Genomic DNA, 21,358 nt, shown 5'->3' with positions numbered 1-21,358 from the left:
AGCTGTCAGTTCAACATTTTTTTATTTGTGATGTTGAATAAATATGGGCTGACTGCCTTTATAACGAGTGTATCTAATGCACTATCTGCAGAAAATTCAATGTATAATCAACATCACGATCAGAGAATTTGTGTTTGTATGAATTCCTACGCTCTAAGCATCACCTTGGGGGAAATGCTTCTGGTTGTTATTTATGTATGTTACCTCCATGTTTTCCTTTAATTCAGGGTCTAATGAAATATTAATAGATTGAAAGGTAATTATGTTTTAAAATTTAAATTCTAACTAGTATAATGGAGTTATTCATGAAATAACTTTAATTGTTAATATTTAGTTCAAATTAGAAAATGTACCATCATCTAACTGTGAAAATCTTTTAAGCAGGTTGTGGTAGTGGATTGTCCTATACCCCATTTATTTACCCCATCTATTCTCTTTGGTGTCATAAGAACTAATCATTTAACATCTATTGTTTTCAGATACTATTTAAGCATCTTGTGTGTGTTAATTGTCACAAAAGCTTGCTGAAGATCTGAGTAACTGACTTGCCCAAGGTTATTCAGCTAGTAAAGGACAAGGTGGGGCTTTCATCCAGACAGGTGGTTCCATGATATGTGTACTTAATCACAATAACATACTGCTGATAGACCTGGCCATTATAGTAATTATCTTTATAGCTGATATTTACTGAAAAATTATAGTATATAGAAGGATAATTGCTCTGAATTACGTGCAGATTTTCTCACTTCATCTTCACTACAAATTGATGAAGTAGATTCAGTTATTATAATCATTTTACAGTTAGGCAAATTGAGGATTATGCAGATTATGTAATTTGCACAACATCTCACCATCCTAATCACTAACTTTACTCTACTCTTGTGGTATTTACCTATACTTAGACTACTAACTGTGTTATGATACTCCATATAATTATAAATTAGTTCACTAATTCAGGCGACCTATGTTACATATGTGTCAAACAATGAGAATACAATAGTGAATGATGGTGAATCCCTGATGCAGATATGTGTTCATCTTCTCAGTCACTATCTTTTTACAATTAGTACTCTACAGAAATAATTGTGCTATGGGAGAACAAAGGAGGGAGTGATTTATTTTGTTGAAGAGATCAGGTAGTTCCCCTTTGAGAGATAACAGCTGGTCTGGAGTTCATATCATGGATTTCATGAATGAAAGGATGGATTTGGTGATAACTGGTAGTGCGGGGCATGAGAGGATGTGAACATGGGCCAGAGAATGACAGCACATGGTGTGCTGGGATGATAGACGGTAGTACTATGATGTTACTGTAAACAGTGAGAAGATGTGTGATGAGAATAAAGCTAGAAAGGGAGACTGGAGCCAAGCTGAGCACATTTCAGCTATGATAAGCAATAGTGAGTTGTATGTGATAGGCAGTAGTAAAACATCAAAAGCTTTTTTTATGGAATAGAGTAATGCAATTCCAATCGTCAAATCTTTGTCAGTCTTAGGGACAAGCGTATGCAACATCATGGGATCAGTGGGAGAGGGAATAGAATAAGATATATTGAGATCATATTGTCCTTGAAAACTTAATTTGGCACAGAGATATAGAGGCATACATAGGGATTTTTTCCTATTATTTATGTTTTATATTTTATTAAAGGATGAGAATTATTACCTAGAAAATCTATAATCTAGAAATGACATGCCAAATTTAAACACAACAAATATTCTTAGTAGAAAATAATAGGGGAAAGGAAATGGGCAAACAAAGAAATATAGAAATATAAAATTAGCAATCAAGAAAAAATACACTTATCTACTTAAATGCTTGTTTCTGTAACCTATCATGAGACCTTAACAGATATTCACAAATCCTTTTGCCTCTAATCACCCCATGTACATTTTCCCTTGGCCAGCACTTCAGCTAGTTGAGGTTATTCTCCTGGTGGGGTAAAGAATTTGAAAGTTTAGTGACCCTTGCTCCATCCAGTTGTGATAGGCTTTCTATAATGTTTAGCATTGAAATGAAAGTTTTAAGAGAAAGCCCCAGAAAATTCTATGGATTACACATGGGCCTCCTTCTTATCTTAGGTAGCAACAACCTGATTTTTCCTTGATAATCAGGATCAATTACACCGGAAATTATCTTCTTTACCTGGTGTTTCATTAGTGTAAAAAGACTTAAATGGCCAGGTGGCCATCTTAACTTTCAGTTCAAGGGAACTATTTTTCAAAAGTCAAATTTGTGGAAATTTGATATAATAGTGAAAAAAAAATAGTTCCAATGAATCCTGCTATCTTCTGAACCAGTATATTCTGGCTTAGGTGAAACAGCATGAAACAAGACCACTTCCTATAAGACAATGCCCTAACCATAATAAACTGCTAGTAAGCGATTTCAGCATTTTATCAAGCCAGCTGCTTTGGGTTAATGAGGTACATGGTAAGATAAAAAATTCCATTCGCTATACTTTTTTTGGTGCACTTTGTTGCTATAAAATGAATTATTTAATAAGAAGAAATGTAGTTTACCTTACCATGATCGTGGATAAGGCATTCAAATAATTCACTTAGGATGAGGAGGAAAAATCATTGCATGAGAAGAAGGCAAATTCATACCCTGAGTTACTGTTTATTAAATTGAGGATCCACTGATGCCTTCTTCTTGAGGAAAATGTTCCACTTTAATCAGCCTACCAGCTGTTTGCCCAAATAACGGTACAATATTAATGGTTAAGTAAAGGCTTCTTCTATTGGTGCTTTGGGTACTTAACACTTCTGAAACCAAATCAGTTGTGTTGAGGGGTTATATCATAGGCTCTACATAACTCTTACCCATGCCACCCTGACTGATTTTCATAGGAGCACATTGACCAAACATGGCAGTCTTGATGAAGGAAACTAGGTGGTAAATGGACAAGATGTCCACGTGATTATTAACACTCTTCTCTTTAGTAAATTCCTATGATGAGTATTTATACAGGACACAAAGCCTCCACTATGTGCCTCTTCCAGGGGTCCATCCACAGTCCTCTTTGTCAAACAATTTTGTCATCAATCATCCAGTTTTCTTTTTCTTTGTCCTTGACCATCCAATTATTGGATATTTTGTATTATATATCCCTAACACTGCCATTTCCACATTGACAAAGTGGATAGTCATATCTGCTGCTCAAAATTCTGCCCACTGGGATGACTTTTTTTACCCACTAATTTATTGGGGAGTGGCACTAGAAATAGAAACATAATGCTGCAGTCTATCCACTTTTGGCTAGTGCCATCATATTTTGCAGAATTATCTATAAACCAGACCTAAGTGTTTTCTTCCTTAACGAACCAGTTAAAAGCAAATACCAAGGGCTGGCAATTTAAATTGAAGAAAAGGTAGCATTGCAGTAGGAATTTTCACTAACAGAGTCCAAGTCACCAACTCCTGCAACTTACTTGTGCATACAAAACGCACCAGAGTCTGAGCTTGGTTATTCCTGTTCTACTAAAGGATAAGATGCTGCTGTGCATATGTCTGCACAGCTCAGTGGATCATGATAGACAGCATAAATTACAAGGTCTTTTGGTCACACCTTGAATCTGTTTCAGATTCCTGAGCCAATCAAGATCTGTTTGTCAGAAGGAAACTAGCTATTTGCAGAAGACAGTATAACTTTTTACTACGCACATCGGCTTTTCACTGTGATTCTCCTATAGGAATGGCCAGGAGTTCCACAGAGTATCTTTGTATATCCCAGACACTTTAAGGGGCATGACATTTGCGGGCCATAAAAGGTATCTTGTGGAACAGCTTCTTTTACCTCCTGGGTCTGTTACAGAGTCTTTGTCTTTCTGTAAGCCCCCCAAATTTGATTAAGAACACATTGCTGCAGGTAGATTTGAGAACAGAATGTAAGTCCTATTTCAAGTTACATCTCTCTTAGAGTTCTTTCTTTCTGAATATGTCCATTCATTCAAATGTGATACAACAAAATAATAGTTATGTTGATTTAATAAAAATTTCCTAAGCATTCAATTTTTTTCCAATAATTTGAGAGTCAAATATATAAGGAACTATTTTGAGAGTCCTAAAGATTCAAAGAAGTAAAATACAGAGTATTCACAATCTATCATAATACATAAATCAAGTATATGGATAAACAGAAAAGTAACAGAATGCACTGAGTACAATAAAAACAAGTTTACTTTAATATTACGAATAATCAGAAATGGGAGAGAAGAAACGCTGAGAGGAAACAGAAATTCTATGAAGGAATTTCATATTTATTAACTGTTTATGAACAATTTATCTTTTCTCTCCCTTACAAAACAATGCAAAACAATATGCTATCCTTCTAGCAATCCTAGTATTAACTCTATGGTCTTTCTAACATTCTATTCAACTTAGGTGTTGGTAGATATAACTAATTTGAAGATTTTTTTAAAAGAACTACAATGATTCCAGACTTTAAAAGATAGTACCCATTTAAATGGCAGGCAACACAGCTGTTATATGACTCATTGCTTGTTCATGGAACCATATAGATGAATTTCTTATAAGTAATAGATAATTTTTAAAACGTGATTTTAAAGATATTTCTCCTTTTACTATGAATCCTCAGAGAACTTCCATTAATAATAATTGAGGTAAAATAAAATTTCTATTGGATAAGCACACCATAAATACTTAAATGATGCATTTTTCATAGTTATTTTTAGCTCAAAAAGCTATTTAATTCTCTGTAGATAAGTTATGTACATGGACTGTACAAAAATGATGTATGTAGGATAATTTATTATATGTGTTAGGTTAAATATAAAGAGCTAAGATCACCACAGAATTTTTTAAATTGGTATTTCCAATTTCTTTTTAATTGTTTTGGCTATTGCATTTTTTTACTACTTGGGTTTACAGCATATCAAATTCAAAAGTAGATGTATTCTATTTAACATCTAAAATATTATACATCCTCTCAACCAAAACTAAATATTTTAAACTAGTGCTATGTATTGTGGAAAATACGTAATTAAATATGAAATTTTAGCCAAACTTTAGTCAAATATCTTCTAACTAGACTTATGTATTTAACACAATGAATATCAGACCTTTCCCAAATTAATATGACAGATTTAGATAACTTAATTAATATGATAAATTAAAATAATTCATGCATTTAAGCAAATTATGCTTATAATAGTGTGATATGTTTTTAGCCCTTACCTTATTAAATTAAAAAAAATTATCCTTCCTTTGAGATAGTATACATAGTCTACATATACATATATTTTAAAGACAGTATATAAATTTAAAACTTATAAATTATTCCCATTGTATTGATTCTGGCAGTTTGAGTTGCTAATTGATGGTTTCCTCAGTTTTCATTATTTACTTAATTTCTGATTTTAAAGTTGTTTCTATTGCTAACAATGGCATTCAGAATTAATAGAGTAGATGTAGTTTTCATTTAGTTAATTTTATGTTGGTGATACATGAACAGTGACTATTTAATTTTCTCTCATTCACTGTAAATTTTAAAATGAACAAAATAATAGCATTTCAGACTTTAGAGTCTGATACAGAGAAAATGTTTTTATCTAAAACCATACGTTTTTATTTTGTAAAATTGTATGCATCATGTTAGAAATTTACATTAGGTATTGCCAACTTTATATTCTGTTAAAGAGTGGCTAAATCATGGTAATTGTTCTAATATAGAACAGCTTATGTAATCCAAATAGATTGGCATATAAGAATTAACTTGAGAAATAAATTCCTTTCATTTAATATGTACACAAATCATATTAATTTGTAAGAAACCTAAGTAAATGCATTAGGTGCTGTATGAACTCGGCAGCCTCAGATGTTTCTGTTGTCTCTATATACATTCTTCCATCTTTTTACCTATCCATTTAAACATTTATCTGTTAAAAAACTTGAATGCTCACTGGGTTCATAGAAATTAATTTCTTTCTTGAAGTAATTTACCAACTAAAATGAGAGAGATTAATGATAATTAAAATGATAGTAAAGAATGAAATATTGATTTCATTGGAAGAGAAACAAAGTTCTGATCAAATGTATTAAATTTGCCTTCTTGTAAGACTGCTTGCATTGTTTTAGTGTGTTCTGTAAGTTTCAAGGAATGTGTCTTTGTTAAATCCAGAGTGAAAATTTGCAGATTTTGAATAAGTGGTAGGCTAAGAAAAATCCATTCTGAGCGTAAAATAGTGCAGAGCTACAATCTCCAATATAAGATACAGTTAGATTTACTTTCTTGATTGCATCACAATTTATTTTTTATTTAAAGAAAATATTTTTTCTTACATATAATATCATAGAAAGCAGTGAAAAAGGATGCTCCTTCTATTTTCCTTCTTTAAAAGTGTTTCTACCAGAAGGAGGCATTTCAGAAAGTAAAATCATAGCATTTGAAAACTTGAAAAGAACCTTAAAAAAATCAGATCATAGCCTACAGCTTTCATATAAGTACACTGAGGTCCAGAGAATGTAATTGATTTTCCCAGGATTAGAGTTAGTGCAAGGCAGAACTGAAAGTAGAACTTTTGGGCTTAAAGGAATGTCTCCTCATACTGCATGTGTGAATAAAGAAAGTAAACGTAATATAGGCGAAAGAGAGAGGTAAGATATCAAGGAAGTTATCATTGGAAGATATCTTTTTAGTATCATCTCTTTGTCAGTTCTCAATATCATGTGTAGTTTTGAAATTGTTAAACTACTACAACATTGCAGTGATTAGGCTGTGGTTTTCGCTAGTATGACATGGGGAGTGATGTAAAGTGATTATCTGGGTAGAAGAGGTTTGTTTCAAGTAGCATTCAATCTAGACTTTTATCCACTAAAATCTTCCACCACAAAGAGAGAAAACATTCCAGTGCTTTGGTTATAAGCACTTTATACCAGGGTCTGTTAAAGACAAGAAAGAATCTCACATTTTTAAGCCATTAATATGGCTCAGGCAATGTTAAGTGTTCTACTTATTTTAGTTCACATGAACACCATTTTACATGTTCTACATTTCTCTTTAAGTTTACTTCTATTTGCTTTTCTTCATATCAAACATATTACATGATCTTCAAATCTTCATGTCCAATTCACTTGTCAATCAACTTGAATATGCCTTCTGCTAATATTTAGTTCATTGATACCAGCTTTCCACTTCCCTTTCTGCTCTTATCAGTGTTATTAACAGCTTTCATATTGTGCACTGTCTGTCCTCATGTTATGCCGCTTTGGGCTGAAGCAGGTGCAGGTGGTACCTTCCTTCAGTGGGAAAACTGACCTTCTCTTATCTTTCATGATTCCATATTTTCTTTTTTTCTCTTCCAAACTCACTAGTCATTGTTATTCATATTCAACTTCTATATACTCTTAATCCTCTAAGCATTTAATATTAGATACTAGGCCCACTTCTTTACATAAAAATTTCCCTAAGCTATATTAACATTTTTCAGGGCTTTAAATATCATTTGTTATCTCTTCTGAAGTCCAGACATATGCATTCAATATTTTATTTAGCTGTAAGTAAAATCTCAATATTAAGACCAAATCTATATATTCTACTTCAAGAATATATTTTGACTCCGTTCACCTCACTTGTGTCCTCTGTCACTACTCTTGGCCAAGCCTCAACCATTTTTAGCCTGTGATAATGCAATAACCTTCTAGTTGGCCTTCCTCCATCCAGTCTTCAATTGTTTCTTATTTAACAGAGGAAGATTTGTCACTTATGAATCAGGTCATACCACTTTTTCCTCACACTAACACCCATTGCTCTTAAAATAAAACATACGTTCCTTTTTTGGCCTAAAAATCTATGAACACTCTCTATATACCCATGATCCTTTTTTCATTATAATTACACTGCACATTCCTTATTGCAGCTTTTCAAGAAAGTCACTTTTTTTTCCTGCTTCTAAAATCACAGTATTTCCTCTGTTTGAAAGAGTATGTCCCTTCCCCCTTCCTTGTTTTTATCATGGCTAGTTTTTTCTCATAATTTAGGTCTTGTTTTTAGAAAGATGTCTGGCCTCCAAATGCCATTGCATTCTAGTCCATCTGAAATAGATTTTCTCTACATTAATCTCTTTCTTAGCAGTCTATTTCTGCTTTATAACACACTGATATTTGTAAGTATTTTTATGTCCTGTTTACTTTGTTGTTATCTGCTGCCACACTAGATAGAAAACTTATAAAAAGAGGAAATATATATTTTATTGGGTTGGCCAAATAGTGCCTTCAGTTTTTAAGTATAAATAAAAGATATATTTTGCCTTTTTACCAAGAACTTTATTGAACAACGTATTCACCCTTTTGTTCCACTACATTCTGCCATTTTTCTGGCAACTTCATAATTCAATCTTCCTAAAACTTTTTATCTTTTTGAGCAAAGAGCTGTTCCAGGTGCCTTTTACAGTCTTCCAGGGAGCTGAAATTTTTTCCATTAAGAGAATTTTGTAAAGACTGAAATAAATGGAAATCCGAAGGTGCAATGTCTGCTGTATATGACAGATGAATCAGAACTTCCCAGCCAATCTGTAACAGTTTTTGCCTGGTCATCAAAGAAACATGCGGTCTTGTGTTATCCTGATGGAAGATTATGTGTTTTCTGTTGACTAATTCCAGGCACTTTTTGTCGAGTGTGCTTTCATTTGGGCTAATTGGGAGCAGTACTTGTTGGAATTAATCTTTTGGTTTTCCAGAAGGAACTCATAATAGAGGACTCCCTTCCAATCCCGCCATATACACATCACCTTCTTTGAATGAAGACCAGCTTTTGGTTTTGTTGGTGGTGGTTCATTTCGCTTGCCCCACAATCTCTTCCATTCCAGATTATTGTACAGTATACACTTTTCCTCACCCATCACAATTTGTTTTAAAATACGGAACGTTTTTATTACGTTTAAGTAGAGAATCACATGTGGAAATACGGTCAAGAAGGTTTTCTTCACTTAACTTATGTGGAACCCAAACATCAAAGCAGTGACCATAATGAAGCTGGTGCAAATGATTTTCAACACTTGATTTAGATATTTTGAGTATCTTGGCTATCTCCCTTGTGGTATAACATTGATTGTTCTCAATTAATGTCTCAATTTGATTGCTATCAACTTCAACTTGTCTACCCAACTGTGGAGCATCATCCAGTGAGAAATCTCCAGCACGAAACTTCACAAACAACTTTTGACATGTTCGATCAGTTACAGTACCTTCTCCATACACTGCACAAATCTTTTTTTGCATTTTGGTTGCATTTTTACCTTTCTTGAAATAATAAAACATAATATGCCAAAAATATTGCTTTTTTTCTTCCATCTTCAATATTAAAATGGCTACACAAAAATTTACCAATTTTGATAAGTCTTTTTTTAAATGCACACTGATATGACAGCTATCACATACAATCTAACAACATTGTTTTGAATGGAGTTAAAGACAACTAAGTGCTACTAGAGGCACCTGGTAGAAAAAAACGAGTGAACATTTTGGCCAACCCAATATATTTACCCTAACATCTGCAACAGCTATGAGGTAGACACACCCTAAGTTGATTTCCCCATGAGTCACCCTTTGCCCAAGTGACCTTGATTAGGAATAGAGCCAATTGTTTCTTCTCAACAATAGAATATGGCAAATGTGTAGATGTCGAGCCCATGATTATTTTACATTATATAAGGCTCAGACATAGCAGCCTGGAGGAAGGGATCCTCCAGCTGGTCTTGAAGAAGGAAACTGCCCTTGTGGAGAGGGTCATGATGTAGGCAGTGTGGGGGTTGTCTCTAGGATCTGAGAGTAACCTCAGGTCAATAGCCAATAAAAAATAAGGACCCTCATTCATACAGCCACAATGAAATAAATTCAGCCAACTCCCTATATGTGTTTGGAAGTGGGCTCTTCCCTTGTTGAGTCTCCAGATGAGCATGCAGCCCAGATGACACCTTCATTGTAGCCTTGCAAAACCCTAAGAAAAAGATCTGCCTCACAGAAGTTGTAAGAAAGTGTATAGGTGTTCTAAATTTAAGCTACTAAATTTGTAGTAATTTGTTGCACAGCAGTAGAAAACTAATGGAACCTAACACTGCACTTCATAGATAATTTAATTTTATAATCATGAAATAAGAAAATTATAACACTAGGAAAAGAGATAGAATTATATCATTATGTAATAATCAATCAATTGTACATCAGTATAACACGATGTCAAATGACAACTGAGGAAGTTCTTAAAGAAAATAATATTACATGCAATAGAATAAAAATCCTAGTGTATGATACTGACCCTTCCAATGCAGTTTGAAATCAGATGATAGGAAAACAGAAGTGGATGATTGATAATCACTCGCTGCAGGAAAAAGAACATACATACTGAATCAGAACATACTCACGTAGCTTAGCCATACTTAGCTCTGACTGTCACTAGTTCCCTATAGTGTAAAAATTAGTCACTACCTGAACCACATAGCACCATCTGTTCTGGCTGAAAGTATGTGCTTTGATGAAAGTTACTTACTTCTCACCTGGAAAATAGAGAAATGATATTGAAGCCCTCTTGGTTAATATATTATATTTTTCATAATGTGTTATTGTTTGAAGTAATCAGATGCAAGCTTTCTCATAATTAAAGAAAATGCTTTGTGATAGATGGAGTTGTTCATGCAAAAAAGCTGAAAACCAGTGGGGAATAAAAAAGATTTGACATAAGTAACTTTTGAAAATGGTGTTTTGATGGGAAATTGTAAAAGTAAAGACAAAAGAAATGGCACAAAGCACTGTAGTCTAACTGATAAATTTCTCACAGGGGTTTGAGTTAGCAATTCTGAACCTGCTTTATAGGTATACTGAGAATGAACTAACAAGTTAATGGGTGGTGGAAGGTGGGACCTAAATGTGTCACTGGCAAAGAGGGAAGTCATAAATAAGCAAGAGGGGAAGGCTAAAATGAAACCTGTGGTATGGAATTAGAGTTGGAGGCATCAGTATGGGAAAAAAAAAGAAAATATATATATATATTGTATAGAGAAATAGAGGTATATATACAGAAATAATTCAAGAAAGAAATATGTGTGTATTCATATATGTATATACATATATATGAATATTCCTAGATATGTATGCCTAGTGGGCCTGTCAACCCAGTAGCAATGAGCATACCCAGACCTGAGATATCCTAGTTTTGAATGCAATTCTCCTATAAAAAGGATTAGGAATTCTGATTGTTGACAAAGGAGCAAAGGCAAAAAAAATGGGGTGGGGACAAAAATAGCCTTTTCAACAAATGGGGCTGAAACAACTGGATATTCACATACAAAAAAAAAAAAGAATCTAGACACAGACCTTACACCACAATTAACTCTAAATGGATCACAGATCTAAATGTAAAAGGCAAAACTACAAAACATCTGGAAGTTAACATAGGAGAAACCTAGATGACCGTGGATATGGTGATGCCTTTTGAGATGTATCACTGAAGGGACAAACCATGAAATAAATAATTGATAAGCTAGCTTAACTATAACTAATAACATATGCTTTGCAAAGCAATGTCAAGATAATGAGAAAACAAGCCAGAGACTTGGAGAAAGCATTTATAAAATACACATCTGATAAAGGACTGCTATCCAAAATGTACAAAGAACTTTTAAAAATCAACAATATTAAAGCAACCAACCTAATTAAAAAATGAACCAAAGACCTTAACATTCACCTAGAAAAGAAGATATGCAGATGGAGAAGATATGCAGATGGCAAATAAGGAAATGAAAAAATGTTTCATTTTATTTTTCATCAGGGAAATGCAAATTAAAACAATGAAATACCACCACGTACTGGCCATCCTTGACCAAAATCTGGAACACTGAAAACACCAAATGCTAGCCAAATGGTAGAGTAAAAAGATCCTCTTATGCATTGCTGGTGGGAATGCAAAATGTTACAACCACTCTGAAAAACATTTTAGAAGTTTCCTACAAAACGATACATTCTCTTATCATACAATTTCAGCAGTGGAACTCCTTGGTATTCACCCAAAGGAGTTGAAAACTTATGTCCACACAAAAACATGCACATGATGTTTATATCAACTTTATAACTGCCAAAACTTGGAAGCAGCCAAGAGGTCCTTCAGTAGGTGAATAGATATATAAAATCTGGTACATCAAGACAGTGGAATATTATTCAGTGCAATAAAAGCTATCAAGCCATGAAAATACATGGAAGATCCTAAAATGCATATTAGTAGTGAAAAAAGACAATCTGAAAAGGCTACATAGTGTATGATTCCAATCATATGGCATTCTAGAAAAGACAAAACTATAGAGACAGTAAAAGATAAGTGGTTGCCAGGGTTGGGGGAGAGGGATGGTGATGCACAGGATATTTTTAGGGCAGTGAAAATACTCTGTATGATACTATAATGATGGATACATGTCATTACACATTTTTCCAAACCCATAGAATGTACAACTCTAAGAGTGAACCACAATGTAAACTATGCACTTTGGATGATTATGATGTATCAATGTAGGTTCATCCATTGTAACAGATGTACCACTCTCATGGCAGATGTTGATAATGGGGGAGGTGATGCATGTGTGGGAGCTGGGAGTACATGGGAAATCTCTGTACCTTCCCCTCAGTTTGGCTGTAACCCTAAAATTGCTCTTAAAAAATAGTCAATTTTAAAAAGTCAGTTCAATAAAATACTATTTTAGAATAATACTTCAGAAAAACTCTTCTGAGTATTAACAGCAGTGCACTGACCATCTGCATTCAATGAAACAGGTATTTCTCTCCCCAACGTTAACTGCTCTTATATCAGGACACTTAAAAATAAAAAAACAGATTTCCAGATTGACACTCAGAATTCAGTTCAGTAACAACCAAGAGGTACAAAGTGAAATAGAAAATGAGAACAAGAGAAGGATAGCTTCTATTGATCTCAGAGAGCATATTATATTGGAGACTTTAGCACTGAAATTCCTCCCAGAAATGATTTCATTACTCTTGTTGTGGTCAAACAGAGAAGATGCTAAAAAATAAAAAATCTTGACTGAAGTTTTCTTTTATCTTATGTGTATATATAATATATTCAACTTGTATGAAGTAGAAACTACCAAAGGGAACTTTGAATATAAAAAAAAAAAGAGAGAGAGAGAAGCTGCATATGTGTAAACTCAATTTCCTACAAGCCTAAGAATATAACATGAAAGATATTTGCTATTTTGATGAAGGCATTGTTGTCATTAACATGAAAACAAGGTTGTTTATTTATTATGTTCATGTAAAAAGATACATATATATGTATCTTTTGATATATATTGTATATACATTATACATACAATCTTATATTGCATTGGTGTCATGAGGGAGAAGGTAGAAAAATGAAATATAACATTTATATTACCAAACTTTCTATGCCTTACTTCAAATACCACTTCTCCATGACTTTCTAATTCTTTGTAAAATGTTTTGTGACTGTCTCTTTTTCTGCAAACACAATCTTCGGTGGAAACTCAGTATGTAAAATAGGGGAAAATAATGTTACTTCAATTGAAAGATAAATGCTCAAATTAAGTGACTGGCAGTATAAACTCCTTTATCTCCAAAGTGACCTTTTAAATTTTAAAACACTGTGGGACACATTTGGAATACAGTAATTCTGTAGCACTTTAGTTTAACCCTTATTTTTTAGCAATAAATTGTTTATATTAGTTGCATCCCCAATTTTATTATAAATTTCCTACAAACAGGAATCAAGTCTTCATGTGCAATCCCCATAGATTCTAAATTCTGGATGAAACATTCTTCCTGAGGCCTGAGAATACTACTGCATGAATTTGACGTCTCAATATTGGAAATGAACACATATAGAGGATAAAACAACATGGTTCCAAGGGCAAATTGGAATTATCAAGCTGATTAAACGTATTTGTTACCTTCCTCAACTCCCTATCTTCCTTATCCCCATGGCACACAATCACTACCCATGTCCCAGTACCTTGGAGGACAAATTTTTCATTGTGCAGTTCACCTTTTCATTCCTTGAACGGAACTCTAGCCAATCCCCTTCACACTTCCTGTCTATGTATACAAGAACTTATTGGTCAGGGAGCCATTAATTTAAGTAAAATTGTGGAGGACACAGTTTCAAATCTCTAAATGAAAGTGTAACGTTTGATGATCTCAAAGATGCTCTCTATCCAAGATTCTAATTTTATCTTAAGTTCGAAGTTATTTGTTTAAAAACAGGTATTTCTAAGTGGTATCATGTATTCAAGAAATATGATATTGTTGTGGGAGGATGAGATGGTCATAGCTCTTGTAACAATGTTGGAAAAGTGCACGGATATAGTTGGCACGGTGAGAATGGAGGGCACAGAAAGCGAGATGTAGATTCTTAGTGTTAGCAATGTCATTGAGGTGCTAAATTAACTATCATTCTATCTCGGAGCTTCTAGTAATATGGCATTTTTTTTTCCTGAATTTTGAAAGTTGGTGAATTAGGATTTTCTGTTTTACATAGATGAAGTCATCTGAACCTAACAGGTATATTTTAACAAAATTCACTAGCCACAAAAAATATTTCTGCTCAGGGCCTCCCTGGTGGCGCAAGTGGTTGAGAGTCCGCCTGCCGATGCAGGGGATACGGGTTCGTGCCCCGGTCTGGGAGGATCCCATATGCCGCGGAGCGGCTGGGCCCGTGAGCCATGGCCGCTGAGCCTGAGCGTCCGGAGCCTGCGCGTCCGGAGCCTGTGCTCCGCAACGGGGGAGGCCACAACAGTGAGAGGCCCGCATACCGCAAAAAAAAAAAAAAAAAAAAAAAAAAAAAAAAATATATATATATATATATTTCTGCTCAGATAAAGGCATGCTAATGTACTAGCTATTTTAATACTAGCAGACATTAAATTCTTTAGTTTGTCAAATGATTATTTTGATAGTATAAACAGTGTATAATTTTGTTTCTAAGAAACAAAAAACAAATCAAAATATAACTCAAGGAAAATTTATTTATTTTAAGGATACTTGACATCATATCAAATCCAAGGAAGTGTTGACAAATCTGTCCTAAGAAGATCATAATCATGTACTGTTCCAAAGACTTTAATATAATACTTTTGAAGAACATTCACCTTTACTCTGCCAATCATATGACCCAGGTATCTACCACAGTCATTAAGATTAGGAGTTTAAATGCCATATGAGAGAGAGCCCAATTAACCCACGATGAATCAGCTTTTGTTCCCTGCTCCAGTTACTGTGGCCAAGGGTTTGTGGTCACTCAGCTTTACTTGAATTTAACAATGATCTATGACTATGATGGCAATAGTTCAAACTTGTCACAAGAAAACTAAAACATTCAAGGTAAGACGATTAGCCTTGCCTCATAAGATTTTCTCAGCCCAACAGATGTATTATAAAACACAAGGAAGATTATTGTCTTTATGAAAGGAAAGGGAATGGGAGAATAGAAAAGCATATCAAGGAAACATAGCATTTACTCTATTGTATAAAGTTTTGTGAATTTAGCAGTATATAATGTATTATTAGATTAAATCAAACTGTGTAGTTGCCAAGGTATATTTAATAATCTAATAAGGCAAGAAGAGTGCAATCGATTTTTTTTTCTTATAATGTTTTCTATGCTATACCCAGAGGGGTCTTTCTGAAGTCTTAGAAATCTAAATCTAAAGGGTCATGCCCTTTCTCTAGTTAAAGTGCTTCAATGACTTCCTACTTTTCTGAAAGTGTGAAGGACAAACTCTCCTTCAGAGACTGAGGGCCACTTCATGCTTTGGAATTTGCTTTCCTCTCTGACCTCATCTTTCACTACCAAGCCACTTACATTTCACACCACAGCCTTAAGAAATAGCTTCCAGTCTCTTTTATATTGTGTCCTTCTGGTTTTCACTTCCTTTTTTCCCCTGATCTCCTGTGTGCTCCCATAGCACCCTGACAATATAATTATATCCATATAAAAACTGTGTATTTAATTGTTTGTCTCCATCACTGGATAGTATGCTCAGTGAGGCTCACATCACATATGTTTGATTCACAATGTTCTCTCAGTAATAGCAGAATCCCTATTATATAATAAGCCCTCAATATATATTTGTGAAATGAAGAATAAACACTAAATTTTAATAATGTGCCAATAAAATTAATCAATTGACCAAAGATAAATTATAATATTCTTTATTGGATACCTCCTCTCATTTGAACCCAGATATAAGCTTTAGCAGAGATTCAGAGAATCCTCATTGCTTGTCCTCACCAGTATTAAAATGGCATAAATAAAAAGGATTGCTCATGATAAATAAGGGTTCAGAAAATGAATACTGTCATAATACTTTATATGTGCATACATACATACTTATATGTCACTATAATATGACATTATTTTAAAAGAAATAATATAAAATTATTAAGGATTTGTGGTTAAAATTAGGTGGCTCATGACTTGATGTCTAACTTAGAGAGTTATTATGCAGTGATTACTAGTAGAGATAAGGCAAAGATATTATGTTTATTATGATAATATAATTTTCTCTTTGGTGGTTTATTAAGTGTAAATTAGTACAAATTAACCTTGGGAACCTCATTCTTTCTTATTACTTTATTTGAAATATCAGTTATCACTAATCTGCATTGAAATTGCTCTATCTTCCAAATAGCCTACACGGTTAAAAGTAGACTGATCAGTGCTAGTCAGAAAAGAAGAAACATAACTACTGATTATTCCAAATAGTTCATTATTCAGATAAAATTGGCTCTGAGTGACATAAGTAAGGATATTTCCATATATATAAAAATGAGAATATAATTGAATGTCATTCATTGAGATAAAAAATTATTGGTGGTTACAGCGGAGTGGGCTCTCACATGGAGGTGGGGAAGTTTGGCCTTTGGGAATGATCACTAAGACTCACAAAGGAGACCTGGGCCTTGGGCTCCCAGAGAAAAAGAAGAAGAAAAAGAAGGTAGTTAAAGAACCAGAGACTCAATACTCGATTTTAAACAATGACAATTATTTTGCGGAGATTTATCCCACAAGAGCCACATCACCCTCGAAGAATATGGTCCAAGAGCAGGCACCCAAAATGCCTCTCATGAAGAGAGGGTCACAGCACCGTCTGCGAGGAGCCCTTAGACCCTGAGACCATGTTACGTGCCAGATGGATTGAGCCATCACCCAGCCCCACGAAGCAGGCACTTGGTCCATCTGAGTCCCTCGGTAGGGAAAAGAAGAAGAAGAGAAAGTCCGTGTCCCCTGGCTCAAGGGTGAAGACCTCTGCAGACCCCAGGCAGGGCGAGGAGGTGACCAGAGTTGGCAAGAATCTCAAAAAACACAAGAAGGAGAAGAAGGTGCAGGAAGCTACAGCCTTCTCATCCAGGGACCCTTGGTTCTGTGAAGCCAGGATGCTTTGTACACTTGCTCAGTTGGGAAACGTGGCATCCCTGAGCAGGCAGCCTCAGGACAGAAATGGAAGCAGGGGAGCCCCAGGAAACACAAAATGAAGATGAAGAAGAAAAAGAAAATCCACCAGGAGGGAGATATCCCCCTAGGGCACCCTGAGCTCTCCAGGTCTGTGGAGAGCAGCCATAGGAAAGGAAGCAAAAAGAAGTCAGTCAAAGTTGAAGCTCCAGAATACATCCCAATAGGAGATGACCCCAAGGCCCCTGTGAAGAAGAAAATGGAGTCCAAGAAAAAGGCAGAGCAGGCAGACACTGAGTTGCCAGCTCTGAAGAGGAAGAAGAAGAGGCAGGAGAACCTTGGGAGGAGGAGCGCAACACGGACTTGGAGGTAGTGTTGGAAAAGAAGGGCAACATGGGCGAGGCGCACATAGACCGGGTGAGGTGAAAGGCCTTGCAAGAAGAGCTCAATCGTGAGTCGGGGAGGATGGAAGCTTCTGACACCAGGAAGCAGATAGGAACTCAGTTTGGCCAATGGGATACTGCTGGCTTTGAAAATGAGGAACAGAAACTGAAATTTCTCATACTCATGGGTGGCTTTAAAAATCTGTCCCCTTCATTCAGTCGCCCCCCTAACATGGTTGGCAGGCCCAACATGGCCCTCAGCAAGAAGGTGGCCGACACCCTGCAGCAGAATCTGCAGCAGGACTACGACCGGGCCATGAGCTGGAAGTACAAGCAGGGGGCCGGCCTTGGCTTCTCCATGGCTCTGGACAAAATCTTTTATATTGACAGGAACGAATCCAAGTCAATCAAGTTTGAAGATTAAACTCTCCTGTCTTGGGCTTCCCTGGTGGTGCAGTGGTTGAGAGTCTGCCTGCCGATGCAGGGGACACGGGTTCGTGTCCCGGTCTGGGAAGATCCCACATGCTGTGGAGCGGCTGGGCCCGTGAGCCATGGCTGCTGAGCCTGCGCATCCGGGCTCCACAACGGGAGAAACCACGACAGTGAGAGGCCCACGTACTGCAAAAAAAAAAAAAAAAAAAATCCCAAAAAACTCTCCTGTCTTGTCCCACCAAACGGCCAACATTGCTTTTATTGTTCTGTTACGCAGATGAAAGCCATAAGACAGTTGTCTCGAATCGAATTCCTGCAGAGATAAAGGACAACTATGTTGATGTGCTTGGACAAAGTGCAGTGAGGGCAGCTCGTTTCAGGAACCAGGAGAATATGTGAGTGGCTGAAACCTACTGGTTTCTGTATGAAGCTTCCGTCCCTGTTGAAGACAGTGAGTATCAATAGCAATAGCTCACCTTGTCTAGTGCTTGTATTTCATCTTTATGATTCTGAAACAGGTGCTATTATTATCCCCATCTTCTAGATGAGGAAACTGAAGTTCAGGGATGAAGTAATAACATTGCCTGGGGTCACCCAGCCAGTAAGTGCCAAGTGTACTTTTGTGCCCCAAGACCGATGTCACTGTTCACCACACTGAATGTCTTCTCTAGGGAATTTCACCCAGAATACTCATAGAGGATTAAAATGTCTCAAATGAAGAAACAGAAGCTGTTTACATGCCTAAATCTCAAACAAGAAGCAGGATTAATGTAAACAGGGAGAAGCAAGCTCATTTTCCCTCCCCCTTCTTAGAGTAGCCACAGGCAAAGAGGCGTCTGGATTGCCACCAAGCAGATGTGGCTGAGCTTCCTCTGCTGCTGGAAAATGTGTTTCTAAGCGCATCTTGCCTTTTGCGTCTGCCATCCTTCCATCCCCAGTGGTAAGCTTGCATTTAATCTTCCTGCTTTAACTGGATTCTGAACAGGCGTTTTAGAGAGCAGTTGGTTAGTCCTCCACGTGAACCAATGGCACATGAATTCCCAGGGACGTGTTTATTGGATTCTTTTCAATGCGAGGAAGAGAATCCCAGGCGACTTCCCTGGAGGAGGTCGAATGCCAGGAGGCACAGACGTGGGGATGACAGGGTGTCGCCTCATCAGCCTGGGAACAGTGTTTCCAAGCCTTGACGCTACAGCCAGCCTCACAAAGCTCCAGGTATAGCCACCCGAGTGACATGTGACCACCTTCTCCATATTCACCTAGCATTTTGCTTCCCAAAATATAAGTTCCTATTGGGCCTTTTTCACACCACTTGGCTTGAGCTCCTGCTACAGACATCCTGTCTCAGGCAGGCCTGGACAGCCAGGAAATTCAGTCTCTCACGTGGCAGGGAGTCCTGTCCTGTCATAGGGGTTGATTCAGCTTCCCATGAAGGAAACGAATGTTTCCTCTCTGCTCCATCATCCTCAGTGTTGGCTCCATCAGGCTGGTGGAAAGATGTTTGTAGCAGTTCCAGGCAGCATATCAAGACACTAGACAATTACAGAGGAAGAAGAAAAACCTTCCTGTGGTTCAAGGAAACTTCCAGAAGCCCTTTTGTCATAACTCATTGCCCAGCAGTGGGTCACATACCCATTCTTGAGCCAGCCCCTGGCATATAGAGGGAGACTCTCAGGCCAGTCAGGAAGGAAGACTGAGGTTTGGATGCTGATGAGATGAACACGGGTCCACTATTGCTCCATGGGGCAGAGGTGAGACAGGCGTGCCTGGGCCCTGACCAACAAGCATCGGCCAGGTCTAGAGTCCTACAAGTCTGTGTTAGCAGTGATTCAAGTGGACCACTTCCCTCAGAAGGTGAACTTGGCCTTTCACGGATTCAACCTTGAGATGCATAACGGAAGAGGCCTACAAGGTAAGATTCTGCATTTGAGTTAGCTCTTCAGGGCACATCCCCTTCTGACAGGGGAATAAATCTTTCTCAGTCTTGATCCACACTACAGGAACTTGCCCAGTGTAAAAGGAACCAACCACTGCTTCTCTAATCGTTTTTATCTTGCTGAGAGATCACACTACAGTTTGGGCCTGCTCGGCTGTCAGAAAGGATTGTGCTCAGCCATCTACTGGGTGCTTCTGGAGAGTGACTGAGCGATTGTCCCTGATCTATCGCCACAGTGGTAGCTCTCATTAAGGTGTGGTGGTCAGGCCTTTCCCCTCTTGCTGTTCAGTATCTTCAGTCTCTGTGTGATAGGATTTGACTTTCTAGCTCAGTGTGGCTGAATGAGTTCCACTTGGCTTGGGAAGGTTTATTGAAGTCTGTTCCTAAAGCAGGGTCTAAGCAGAGAAGGCTGGGCAACCAAGATGGCAAGATGCCAAGTGTCCTCAGGTTGAACTTAGCCTTGTCTCGGCTGCTCTCATAGGTGCAGACCACTGTTGCTCTAGTGACAGCTCCTGCCCTTCAGTTAGCTGGGCGTCCGTCCTTTTGTAAATTAAACAACATTAAGAATCTGCCTGCCAATACAGGGGACACAGTTATGAGCCCTGGTCTAGGAAGATCCCACACGCCACAGAGCAACTAAGCCCTTGCACCACAACTATTGAGCCTGCGCTCTAGAGCCCGTGAACCACAACTACTGAAGCGTGCGCACGTAGAGCCTGTGTTCCGCGACAAGAGAAGTGACGGCAATGAGAAGCCCACGCACTGCAACGAAGAGTAGCCCCCACTAGCTGCAACTAGAGAAACCCCACACGCAGCAACAAAGAACCAGTGCAGCCAAAAATAAATAAATAATTACATACATACATAAATTAATTTTAAAAAAAGGAAATGAGAGTTTAAAAAACTGCATAAGATTCTGATTCTTGTCTCTCTTTTTTTTTTTTTTTTTTTTTTTTTTTTGCGGTACGCGGGCCTCTCACTGTTGTGGCCTCTCCCATTGCGGAGCACAGCCTCTGGACGTGCAGGCTCAGCAGCCATGGCTCACGGGCCCAGCCGCTTCATGGCATGTGGGATCTTCCTGGACTGCGGCACGAACCCGCGTCCCCTGCATCGGCAGGCAGACTCTCAACCACTGCGCCACCAGGGAAGCCCTCTGATTCTTATCTTTAATAAGG

At 37.1% G+C, this 21,358-nt stretch overlaps 1 pseudogene; it reads left to right on the top strand.

Moving 5' to 3' along the window:
* Positions 1 to 16,898: 16,898 nt before the first annotated feature.
* Positions 16,899 to 18,239, top strand: LOC132491234 (lysine-rich nucleolar protein 1-like; annotated as a pseudogene).
* The last annotated feature ends 3,119 nt before the right edge of the window (positions 18,240 to 21,358 follow it).

The sequence above is a fragment of the Mesoplodon densirostris genome, chromosome 5, assembly GCF_025265405.1.
Source record: "Mesoplodon densirostris isolate mMesDen1 chromosome 5, mMesDen1 primary haplotype, whole genome shotgun sequence".
In the NCBI taxonomy this organism is placed as follows: domain Eukaryota; kingdom Metazoa; phylum Chordata; class Mammalia; order Artiodactyla; family Ziphiidae; genus Mesoplodon; species Mesoplodon densirostris.
This window is presented reverse-complemented; position numbering and strand designations above follow the sequence as displayed.